Below are 13,233 nucleotides of genomic sequence, written 5' to 3' on the forward strand. Positions count from 1 at the left end.
GAACAAAATAATGAGGCACCAGTCTTCAAAACTCTTAGTGTTTTCTATATTCTCTTATTTATCCTATGAAAAAGATCTATGATATAAGACTAGCATGGAGAGTATGAGGGAAAAATATAAGTTTACAGAAAAGGCACATTTTAATATCGTAAATACTATATATCAATATGGTTATTTCTACTTGATAAAGTACAACCTCTTGCATTGCGTCTCTTGAAGGCCCACAGCTGCAAATGTAGACTTTTAGGTGTCGCTCTCCATGTCAAGTGGCAACCAGTAGTCACCCCATCTGTCAGTTTGACAAGTACTCTTTCAGCATTCAGGGATAAAGTGCACATATAAAACGCCCTCCCTGACAAAAAAAGAAACCAGGGAGATGAGGACTAGCCACTAGAGGGAAGACAAGCTGGTAGGAAAGGACTGGAAATTGGTCACAAGAAACCAGAGAGGCAGGAAAGGGTAAAAGAAAGCTTACCCATGCTGTAAGGCAAAAAACCCCACTGCCAACAATACACATGCACTCACATGCACACACACACATAAAAGCTAATTATACAGAAAGGAGTTAAAATAGGCAAATGGAAAGAAACTTTATCGCTGGTGGATAAAGAGATCAACAGTTCAAAAAGCCTTCTGAATGCACGTATTATTACTATTTGCCTAAGTAATCAGCCCACTAAACAATCTTTAGCACAAACATGTCCACTCTAGACCCTTCTCTCCTGAGGCCATTCCTACCTAACCACTCTCCATACCGCTACAGAGTTCTAAATGCTGTTGGTTATATGCCTATTGGGTTCCTTTATAAACATAATAGTTTCTTGTGGACCCCATCTGATATATCCAAATATGCATTCAAGTGTCTAGCAAGGTACTCTTCTAGGCCCTGGGGATAAAGTCATGAACCAAAAGGTTTCTGCTTTAGCAGGTAAGATAAAACAACTAAATACATACATACACATGTATATACATTCATACATATGCATATAATGCGTGGTGGCAATACAATCTATCAGGAAAAATAAAATAGGTAAAGTGGATACAGAATTATGGGGTAAAGAACAGATGCTATTTTATATAAGACAGAGAAATCCTTTCTAGTAAGATGATATCTGAGCAGAGATCTAAAAGAAGTGAGGGAGATAGTCATGCAAATATTGAGGAAAAAGCATAGCCAGGAGAGGGCATACTAAATGCAAAAGCCCTAAGGCAGAAACGAACTTGGCACTTTCAAAAAACAGTACTCAGTGTAGCTGAAAAAGAATAATAACAGGTGATAGTGATAGAAGATAAAATCAGAGAGGTAACAGAGAACCAGATCACATATGGCCTTTCATACCATGGAATGGACATTGGATATTATTCTCAGGAAAATAGAGAATCACTGAAGAATTTTGTGCAAAGAAATGACATCTGACTTATGTGTAAAAGGATCATTCTAGCTGCTGGGTGGGGAAAGGTAGAGGAGAGAGAACACCTTAACTCTGTACAAAATATAAAAACAATTACGCTTGAGTCTTGTTATTCACTGCAGTTATATACTATAAAGCTGCTAGTATTATATACTATAAAAATGAATTAGCAAATACTGAACCACTGCTCCTAACAGAAATATTTATATGTGTATACAAACACACACCTCACATCCAAAATCAACTCATCCTAGTAGATTCTATTTCCTTTATTTTACAAAACAGAAAATAAGGTTCAGAAGTATTAAGTGACTTGCCTGAGGATGCCCCACTAAGAGATGCCAAAATTGGGTTTCAATTCTGTCCAACAGGCCCCAGAGCTGAAGCATTTGTACTGTCCCCCACCATCTTCAGCCTCTGGTCATCACTGTATGAAAGCTGAAACAAGAAGGCAGAGCACCACCTGTTTGTTTGACTTCAGCGGAAGCATGTGTCATACTCCAAAAATTCTATAAAATCTGTCCAAATACATGACTAACCACTGACCTATGCATATGTGGAACACACTCCAAATACCCCAGCTAAAGCAAAAAGGACTGCAAAGATGCCACCTGTGGTCAACTGCAGGAAAAATAATGTGTGAAATTTAAATATAGTCAAGGTAGTGTTAGCTCTGAGAAACATTTTTTAAATGAGAGAAAAAAAAACATTCTTCAGAGAAATACAACACAATCCAATCTCTAACAATGTATCATTCATAATGTCTAATTGCTAGATGTAAGAAAAACAGAAAATGTTACCTACACTCAAGAGAAAGGGCAACCAATGGAGACTAATCCTGGATGACCAAGATGTTGGAATTAGCAGATAAGAATTCTAAAGTAACTATCAGTATACTTAAGGTAAACTGAAACATGCTTGCAGACTTCTAGTTTCTGGTCCTACATATCAGGAGCTTAAAAATCATCTTAACAGACCTGGCCAATTTGGCTCAGCAGTTAGAGCGTCGGCCCATGGACCAAAGAGTCCCGGGTTCGGTTCCCGCTAAGGGCACATACCTCGGTTGCAGTTTGTCTGGGTCCGGTTGGGGTCGTGTGGGTGGCAACCAGTTGATGTCTCTCTCTCACTTCGATGTTTCTCTCTTTCTTTTCCTCCTTCTCTCCCTCCCACTCTATCTGAAGATAAATGCAAAAAAGTCCTTGGGTGAGGATAAAAAAAAAAATCATCTTAATAACATGTAAAAAGCTGAACAAATAAATTAACAACTCTTCTAGATCTATCAAAGTAAAGGGCAAACCAATGACCCAGGATGTTTGGGGGTGACAGAATTTTCTTCATCTTGATTGAAAAAACACATTTGTCAACACTCATTAAACTCTCTACCTAATAGAGAAAACTTTACAATATATAAATTGTACCTCAATAAGCATATCACCCCCAATACCGATAAAGGCAAGAAGAGCTTTTCAGAGAAATAAAAACTGAGAATTCATCACAAGCAGATGTGCACTTCAAGAATGATAAAAAAAAAAATTCATCAGGCTGAAGGAAAGATGATACCAAGTGGATACTTCATATTTTCAAGAAGCAATGAAAAGCAATAGATATAATAAATAAATAGGTAAATTATAAATATATATTTTTCTCCCTAAGTTTAAGAAAATATGTGAGACTATTTAGAATAAAAATTTCAACATTTTATTGTGGTCTTTGTAATGAAAATGTTATCAGAGAAACTGGGGTGTCCTCTTCCCCACTGGGTGCTAGGGGTGGGGTCCTAACAATATCTTTTATTTTTATTTTTATTTTTTATCTTCACTCAAGGACACCTTTTTGTTCAGATAGAGAGGAGGGAGAGAGAGGAAGAGAGAGAGAGAGAAACATCGACGTGAAGGGACACATCGAGTGGCTGCCACCCGCACGACCAACCGGCTGGGGACAAACTGCAACCGAGGTACGTGCCCTCAGCGGGAACTGAACCCGGGTCTCTCGGGACCGCAGGCCGACGCTCCAACCGCTGAGCCAAACCGGCCAGGGCCCTAATAATATCTTAAGAAAAAGAATTTTCTGAGACTCACATGGAAGAATAAGTGATTTTTATTTGCATGGAATTACATCTCTGGGTTTCCAAAGTCCCATTTCCCTTAATCCAGTCCTGGAAGAAGTGTAGCTGGGGTTTCAGTAAAGCTAGAAGCAAAGCCAGTGTTCAGAGTTTCCGTTTCATGTTGCGCTGGGTCCAGTTCAGCATCAGGCTATTTACAGTCCATTAGTCCACTGTGTAGGGGGGTCCACATGGCTGTGGGCCACTTGGGCAAATGCAGGAGAGTGCACCTGATCAATAAGAGTCCCAAGAGAATAAAAGGAACCAAGAAAGCAAATTTCTTTGTTCAGGGGATTGAATATCTCAAATTTTGTGCCCTTGCAGTAGCCATGTCTATTCTGGCCAATGACCTGTTCCAGGTGTGACTGACTGGCATGTACCGTCCTGATGTCAACCAAATTTTACTGGGCATGCATCTATTCTCCTCCCTGTACAGTCCCTTCCCCCAGCGATCTGCAGGGAACAGACTGGTGGCTCCCTGAGGAGTGTAAAGTCTTAGCTTGCTGGTGAAGCTGTCCAAATAACAAGCCTATAATATTTGGCCTTCTCTTTGCTTCTTTCCTGTTATTAATAACTAGCTAATTACAATGGTATCAAAAACACATGTAAACCTCGCTGGTGTTACTCAGTGGTTAGAGTGTCAGCCTGTGACCCAAAGGGTCACAGTTTCGATTCCCAGTCAAAGGCATGTACCTGGGTTGTAGGTTTGGTCATCTCCCGCCCTGGTTGAGGTACCTGTGGGAGGCAACCAATTGACATCTGTCTCTCCCTCTCCTCCCACCTCCCTCCCTTCTATTCTCTCTGAATATCAATGGAAAAACATATACTTGGGTGAGGATTAACAAACAAACAAAAAAAAAACCCACAGAAAAACCCTGCCTGGTTTGGCACAGCATCTACCCACAGACCAAAGAGTCATGGATTCAATTCCAGTCACGGGCACATACCTCGGTTGTAGTTCAGTCCCTGGCACTAGTCAGGTCGTGACGGAGGCAACTAATTGGTGTGTGTCTCTCACATCGATGCTTCTCTCCCTCCCACCCCCCTCTCCCCATCCCATGCTATCTGAAGATAAATGGAAAAATATCCTTGGGTGAGGATTAAAAAGCAAAAAACACATGTATTATATATGACAACTATAGCACTAAGGACTGAGGGAAACAAAATAAACAGAACTATATGGCCAAAAAAACCCATGCTCAGCTCACATATTATTTTCTCTAAATAGAAACTATTGAGTAGCTACCTGGATGACTTCATTTAATCAACCCAAAATTCCTTTGAGAACAGTAGTAATAGCCCTATTTTACAAATGAAGAAACTAAAGCTCAGCAATGTTACTTACACAATGTGTCCAAGGTCACAGGGTGCAATGGAGTAGATCTGGGACTAGACCTGCACCCACCTGACTCTGAAGCTGATTTGTTCCAGGGACCACACTGACCTTTCCACTTATCTCATGTATTGAGGTTGGGGAAGGGTTTCAATAAAAGCAAGGGCTATATGAAGAACTATTTTACACCCTTTATAAAACTTTGGCTGACAGTTGTCTATAATTTATATTACTCAGTGCTTCTTTCATAAGAATTCAAATGACAAATTTTCTCTTAGATTTCAGTACCAAAAGAAGTACTTTCTTCAAAAGAAAACATATTTAACCACTTGTTCACTGATGCTAAACACTGTCATGAGTAAAAACATGAATCCATACAGTCCCTACTGTGAAGAAGTTTATAGACATAATGCAATGTATAAATAATCATGAAATAAGAGTAATGGTTTTCCCTTTTATTAAACATAAAACCAGCCCTGGCCGGTTTGGCTCAGTGGTTGGAGTGTCTGCCTGTGGTCCAAGGAGACCCGGGTTCGGTTCCCACAGGGGCACATGCCTCGGTTGCAGTTTGTCCCTGGCCCTGGTTGGGTCGTGCGGGTGGCAGCCACTCGATGTGTCCCTTTCACATCGATGTTTCTCTCTCTCTCTCTTCCTCCCTCTCTATCTGAACCAAAAATGGAAAAATGTCCTTGGGTGAGGATTAAAAACAAAAATAAATAAAACCATATAACTCATTATATTTCCCTTTGCTTTGGTTGCCAAAGCTAAGAGCTAAATTTAATGTTTAAGTGCAGTACTCATTTCACTTCAGGTTCCTAGAAAAGAGAAATTTATCTGATCTTTTATTCTATGGTTTTATATATAACTGTCCTAGAATATATGCATCTTATCTCAATCTATCCAAATTATTTTATGAAAGCAGGTAGAATATATAATATAAAAACAAAAACAAGTAAATAAGCCTGGATTAATAATAACAAACAGAATCCAATAAATGCAAACTTTTCTTCATCTTTACACAGCACACCAGAAACATTCTGGGTTGGTTAGAGCACGAAATAAGGCAGTTGTTAAAACTGGAATTCTAGAAACACTAGTGAATGGAAGTACTAGTTTCCCACAGACGTACGAGTTCTTAAAAGCCAAACTGGATTTATATATAGAATGCATAAGCTGGAAAAATGACAAATGAAGATGAGATATGGCTGGGTAAATTGTGTTTTCAAGAGCCAATGCAATGCAAATATTGTGTTTTGCATAGCTTCTCTGTTTCTATAGCTTTAGGGGTAGGTGGTGAAGAACACTAGACTAACAAAAGTGGTGGCTTAGAATGACGACCATTACTCTGCCCTTTTTCACACCCTGTGCATAGTATTTGCTAATGCTTCTGCCAAAATTTTAAGTGCCCTCTGATATATGTCTTTGGGACATGCTGACTTATACACTTTCTGTTTTTTTAAGTAATGATTCTCTAGTCAGTTTTGGCTTCCCTCTCACTCATTCAAAATTCCTAGACAAGTGACCTTATTATGTCAGAAGTTGTGTTTTTTATGAACATAAACAGTAGAGAAAGACTTTTAAATATACCTATTATGCCTTCGCGATTATGCTCAGCAGTTAGAGCGTCAGCCTGCGGTCCAGAGAGACCCGGGTTCGGTTCCCACTAGGGGCATGTACCCCGGTTGCAGTTTGTCCCTGGCCCTGGTTGGTCGTGTGGGTGGCAGCCACTCGATGTGTCCTTTCACTTTGATGTTTCTCTCTCTCTCTCTTCCTCTCTCTCCCTCCCACTCTATCTGAACAAAAAACAAAAAAATTCCTCAGGTGTATATATACCTATTATTAGCCTTTCTCCTTAATAAAGATCTAATACTTTTGTTTTCTTCTACTGGCAATACAACAGACCTTTTTCAAGTAGGATCTGTTCTGAAAATATAGAAATCCAAAATATTATAATATGCTGAGAGTATAGGGAGAAAGGAAGGAGGAGGTGGTAGGGCACATGTGTATATATGTTAACTTTTGTCCCATTTTCTCTCTGATCCTGTTCCTCCCAATTCAAGCCAAGGAATGACGAGAAATCCACGGTAGTACAAAATATAATATGACGTTATAATGAGAATAGATAGACTTGTCCTTTTACCATCACTAAGAAACTAGAAGACCTGAATGCTCTCTCTGGAACGTTTTTATTTTCACCTATAAAATAAATTAAGCTAGAGTGTCAGTAGTAACTCCTTCAGTTTAAAAATGCAATGAATTCAAAACAAAAGTTACAAAAGAATGCAGTGATACTCACGTCCCCCATAGTCCTTTCTAATACCCGTTAGAGCTCGCCCTCTTTCTACTGGCCTTGCTGCACACTCAATAAATTTAACATTCCTATTCAAAATCTGATTAAGAGTAATTCACAGAAGGTCTAAATGAGACTTAATATCATAAGACATTTGCATTTTAAAAAAGACCAGTTAAACCACGTGCATTTCTAACGAACAGAACTTGGTGGTAGGTACAGTCAGAGGGGGAGGGAAGAAGTAAAATATATGTACATATCTTTGAGCAAAGAGACTCCCATTGGTCTACTTTTGGTTGACTTAGCCTATCTTCTTGCTCCTTAATTACATTTCCAACTCCATTTTCCACAAAGCATAATTTACAAAAACAGCTATAAACACCCTCCAATTTCTTATTTGACTCTATTTTCTCCTTTTGATTTGGCTCCTGCTTCTACCCTCACCACTAAGGCGTCTAAGAGGTACAATAGCCAGTACTGCGGGACTCACATTATTGTATTGTAGCTGCACATTAGCCATACCTTCCTCATCTTAGGGCCTTCACACCACACACACACACACACACACACACACACACACACACACACGAAAAACAATGGAAAGAGAGCATATGGAGTGGGAAAGGAAAATGATAAAGAACAGCCAGAATTCCTGTTTTTTAAGATTTATTATGGAGAAAAATCTGGAAAACAGAATGAAAAGTAATAAATGGAGGGAAAACATAGAGTCAGTCAGCTCTAATAAAAGCAATAGGGAGTATGGAAATGAAATATAAAATGAGGCCTGGATACAGCTGGAGAGTTATAGGGTTTGTTTTGAGGTCTGTTTGGGGGTTTTTGTTTACTTTTTAAAAATGATATACAGTGAAGAATGGAAAAAGGAGTAGAGTTGAGGATAATAAAGGCAGAAGTGGAAATGGAAAAGAAAACTGAAAGAGAAAAGATGGACGAATGTGGAATTACAAACAGAAAATAGAGAAAAAGAGAGGATTTAGAATGGGAAGCAAGAATAAGAGAATGTATGATCCAAATGGGCAGTTACAGAATAGTCAGGGAAATCTAAAATACAGCATAGGGAATATAGTTAACAATATTGTAATAACTATGTATGGTGTCAGATGGGTACTAGATTTACCATGGTGAGTTATATAAAATCCAGTCACTGGGTTATACACCTGAAACAAATATAATATTGTATGTTAACTGTAACTGAAAACAGATAAAGAATGTACAATACAGCTAGAGAGAGGAACTAGAAAGGATTTTATAATTGTGGTGTTCAAACAGGAAAGCAGATATGGGAGCAGGGTGAAGTAATAAAAAAAAAACAGAGTAGAAACCAAGAGTGAGAGAGAACAGCAAGACAAGGATAAGAGAAATAGGAGCCAGCTGTGTTACAAACCAGCAGCATGTGTCTTTTTGTTTTGCTTTTTGTTTGTTCTTTTAAATAGAAACACAAAATGGCAAGAGATCATCATAAAGAACAGCACCATCTGGGGCATGTTTTCATTGGCCTTATAGTGTACTGCAGGAAACAGAACCCCAAAAAGGGAATGTGGGTGAAAAGGGGGGAGTGAGGCAAATGTGACAGCAACAGGAAGCAATAGAAAATGAGCTCAGTGGGTTGACCGTGAAAGGATACAGGTAGCCATTTCAGACTTCTCTAACACAAGGTAGGCAAAAGAATTTTATAAAGCAAGGAAAATGTGACACACCAAGGGCTGATCATCAAGTAATTCAATGTAAAACTTTCTTGAAAGTGGGTCTTTGATGCCTCTTTCTTCTCCCTATCACCTGTCCTAATAAACCAAGCTCAGGTTTTACTCAATTCTTTCTCACTAATCTTTCAAATGTATTTCCTCTCTCTCTCCTCCGAGATACTGTGCTAGACACCGCAGAATATGCGAAGTTTGGATGAGCTGCCTCTACCATCAGGAGCTCCCAACTGAACAGAGGAGGCCGTTTAACACAAATTACTTAAAATATGCCTTTTGTGAGTATTCCAGTTTAAAGTTATTTCTCATGTAACTGAATGCTTTTTCTCTTATGACACCTAACACTTTCTAACTTGTAAAATAGCCATTCCTTTTAAACTATAAACTCTTTAGGATTTTTCTTTTCTGACTAGTTTTTGTACTTAACCAAATCTATCACGTCTTACACACAACATGTGTTCAACAGTGCCGTAATTTCTAACTTGGAATGTGGGGGCCTCATGGCGAGAACAATATTTGGCAAGATCTTAAAATATGAGAAAGACCAAAACAGACAGACACAGGGCACTCAGGGAAAGAAATAACAGTTGGCATTTTGTGACAGGGCAGTAGCCAAGAAGAAAGAGAAGATGAGACTGACTAAAATAGACCAGAAAAAGGAAGAAAGAGACTACTACAGTCGGCCCTCGTTTATCATAGTTAATCAGTTCTAGACTCTACAGTGATAAATGAATTTCCGCGAAGTAAGATTTCTTTATGTACAGTTGTCCCTTGCCACTTTGCACTTCAACTTTTGCGACTTCACTCTATCGCAGTTTTTTCAAATACTATACTATATTTGAAAATAAGTCGAAGTGCAAAGTGGCAAGGGATGACTGTATACTGATACACTGGTTTTGATATGAAATGCAATTATAGTTTAAACTTTTTTTGAGACAAATTAGTATTATAAAAAGATTACTCTTACTGTAATGCAATGGGAGAAAAGAAAATGAAATTATTCAATCTGCAGAAGATTCACTGAAGAAGTGATATTTGAGCTGAATCTCACAGAATGACTAGAAATTCCTTTAAGGAAGAGTTTTCAGAAAGATGAAATTAAATCAGAAATACAATGATAACATCAAAGGGCACAAGAGATTCTCGGACTAGTCTGAGAGGTCTGGACCTTCTGAGAAGTCCAGAGTGGCTAGAGAACAGAGTATTTAGAGGAAAGAAATACAAGACTTGAAAGGCAGCTAGGACTATATATTATGAGGGACACTAAAGTCTCTCATTTGATTACAAATTTTATAATTTTCAGAGAAAAAGCCCTCATATACTCTACACAGAGTCACATCATCAAATGATGGTTGATTCAACATTACTCATGACGACATCCCTGTTCACATACTGAATGAGACACTGCCTGGAGTAGATACAGTCTCTACAACCCTACTTAAGAACATTTGGTTGCTATGCTAAAAAAATAACCATTTCTAGCTGTCACACACCCAGATCTCACAGATAAGATTCCTGGAATTTTCAAAACAAAACAGTAAATCCAGAATAGTGGATTCGTTATTTTGACTTTCTAAACAAAGAGGACTAGTGGGTGGTAAATAAAAGCCTGAACATTCTTTTATAGGATGAAATGTTCTAAATTGTGAGAGCAAATCACACAACAGTGAATTCTTTGAAGTATTACACACTTAATGACAACTCTACATCTCTGAATTCATGATATTGGGAAGAGCAGCTTTTTTGTTTTATAAAAATGTTCACTGTGTCTTTCCTCCCAAACCACACTCCATCACTCATCACAAGTTAGCATCAAGTGCTTTAAATAACACTTTCAATAATATGAACTCTGTTCTTGCTGTACTTTACTATAACTTCCTGTGTCTTTTGACATATTCAAGAAGTGAAACTCATGCATAGCATGTTTATATTATATTATTCTCTCCTTAGCGAAAGCTCACAGACAATGTCAGGTCTGGAGAGATAAGAGCTGCTTCCAGGACATGAATTCTCATGAGGATTAGGCAACCACCATCTGGGGCTCTAGAGTTTATCTGTAGCAGCTGCCTTCAAAGTATCACACTAGAAGGGTGGGGGAACGGGGGGGGGGGGGGCAGTCTAATTCTAAAGTGTTTAACAACTTGCTCCACCTTGGCTTTGATTATTGTTCTGGATTGTTTATTTCCTCCCATATAAGAATAAAATACAACAAAGTGACCTCTTAATAAAACAGAACCATTTTAAAAGTGTTATTTATGTATTTTGATAACAAGAACATATGCACTGAAATTTTCTTAACATGTTACAGTATATAAATTTTAATAATTAGTTATTTTAATAATTATCCAACTTGATATCAATAATAAAAGCTGATCCTTCAAAAAAATAAATTGGATACTACAAATTTTAAAATTTCCACTTAGAAAAGTTAATATTTTGTTTTAACCATTTATATGCCAGATTATTTTGGGAGAACTTTTAATGTCCTCAAATGATACTAAAATAATCATAACACTAACAGAAGGCAAATACTTATAATATTTATAAATTAAATATTTATATTAAAAAAAGGGAGCTCAAAAATGAACACATTAGGGGAGGTTAATTTTAAATACTCAATAACTGCTAAAACTGATTAATTTAATTATTGTAGTGCTAAAATTGATCACAATGAAATAAAGAACTGTTAAAGAAAAACATAACAGGAAATGTGAAACAAAATGTCTTCTATAAGGTATGAGTTCTACCTTAATAAGTCTCAAAATAATTGCACCACTAAAAATATAACTACTTCTTAAAAATAGGTCTCTTTTCAATCAAATATTCTTTTGCCTGCTATAGAATCATAAGTTACATTTGTTCATTTTAATATTCTTTGACTAAAGGCTTGTTAAATTAAATAGACAATATTGTTAGTCCCATTAGAGATCTGGCAAAATGGCTGCATCTATAGGTAAAATTCCACTCTAATAAATTCCTCGGGAAGGCAGAATGGTTCATTCTTTCACTGTTAATTCAAAATACATAACAGCCTTGGCCCATGTGTCTCAGTGGTTAGAGCATCCATCTGCCCATGGACCAAGGAGTCTTGGGTTCAATTCCCAGTCAAAGGCACATACCTCAGTTGCAGATTTGATCCCTGATCCCTGGTCGGGGTCGTCCGGGAGGCAACCAACTGATGTGTCTCTCACACTGATGTTTCTCTGTCTCAGTCTCTCCCTCCCACTCTCTCTAAAAACAAAACAAACAAAAAAGAATAATGGAAAAATATCCTCGGGTGAGGATTAACAAATAAATAAATATATGTACCCCCATGTTCATAGCAGCACTATTTACAATAGCTAAGATCTGGAAACAGCCCAAGTGTCCATCAGTAGACGAATGGATAAAAAAAGCTGTGGTACATATACACAATGGAGTACTATGCAGCTGTAAGAAAGATCTCTTATCCTTTGAGACAACATGGAGGGACCTGGAAAGTATTGTCCTAAGCGAAACAAGCCAAGCAGAGAAAGACAAATATCACATAATCTCATTTATTTCTGGAATATAATGAACATAACAGTTTGAGGAACAGGGTAGTCCCAGAGACGTGGAAGTAGTGTATAGACTGACAATCCTCAGAAGAGAGGTTGGGGGGCTGGAGGGGGAGATAAACCACAGAACGTATATGCATGTACGCATAACCAATGGACATGGACAACAAAGCTGGAGATGGGGTGGGGAGGGATGGGGAGAAGGGTGTCAATGGGGGAAAAAGGAGAAACATCTATAACAAAAATAAATAAAATAAACAAACAAATAAAATAAAAAATAAACAAAATACATAACAAATATATTTCTGTAGTGGACAGTGTGACATGGAGACACAAAAGGCAGAAAGTCTGACCTGGGGCTGGGTAGCTCAGTCAGCTGGAACATTGCCCTGTACAGCCAAAAGTTTGCAGATTTGATTCCAGGTCAGGGCACATATCTAGGTTGCAGGTCTGATCCCCAGATGGGGCACATGCAGGAGGCGACTGATCAATGTTTCTCTCTCACATTGATGTTTCTCTCTCTGTCTCTCTCCTTTTCTTCCTTCTTTCTCTCTAAAATCAATAAAACATATCCTCGGGTGAGGATTTTTAAAAAAGGCGGAAGATGTGGGTGGGCCAAAATCATAACATTGGTGAATTGCATGATTCCTGAGATAACTTCCATGTCCAAGAATCTACATATATCACCAGGCCCACAGACATTCTCGTTCTGTTTTCTGAAATGCCTTCATAATTTCTTCACTTGAATCAAATACAGATAACTCAAACTCAACACATCTATAACTAAACTCACAATCTTATCTCTAAACTGGCTTTTCCTCCCAACTTCCCTATTTCTGTCAGTAG

At 38.0% G+C, this 13,233-nt stretch overlaps 1 protein-coding gene and 1 long non-coding RNA gene across 5 annotated transcripts in view; both read right to left on the minus strand.

Moving 5' to 3' along the window:
* ZCCHC7 (zinc finger CCHC-type containing 7) overlaps positions 1–13,233 on the minus strand; it is a 219,474-nt gene that overhangs the window by 137,290 nt on the left and 68,951 nt on the right. The window lies entirely within an intron of this gene.
* LOC118629260 overlaps positions 1,732–13,233 on the minus strand; it is a 32,237-nt gene continuing 20,735 nt past the window's right edge. For 2 of the 3 annotated variants that reach the window (XR_004959460.1, XR_004959461.1), the window contains exons 2-3: positions 1,959–2,033; positions 1,732–1,850 (exon numbers count right to left, since the gene is read on the minus strand). This is a non-coding gene — a long non-coding RNA (uncharacterized LOC118629260). Of the gene's footprint in view, positions 1,851–1,958; positions 2,034–3,490; positions 3,533–13,233 lie in introns of those variants that run through there. The other variant, XR_004959459.1, reaches the window with a different exon arrangement.

This window comes from Molossus molossus, unplaced genomic scaffold (genome assembly GCF_014108415.1).
Source record: "Molossus molossus isolate mMolMol1 unplaced genomic scaffold, mMolMol1.p scaffold_m16_p_14, whole genome shotgun sequence".
NCBI classification, from domain to species: domain Eukaryota; kingdom Metazoa; phylum Chordata; class Mammalia; order Chiroptera; family Molossidae; genus Molossus; species Molossus molossus.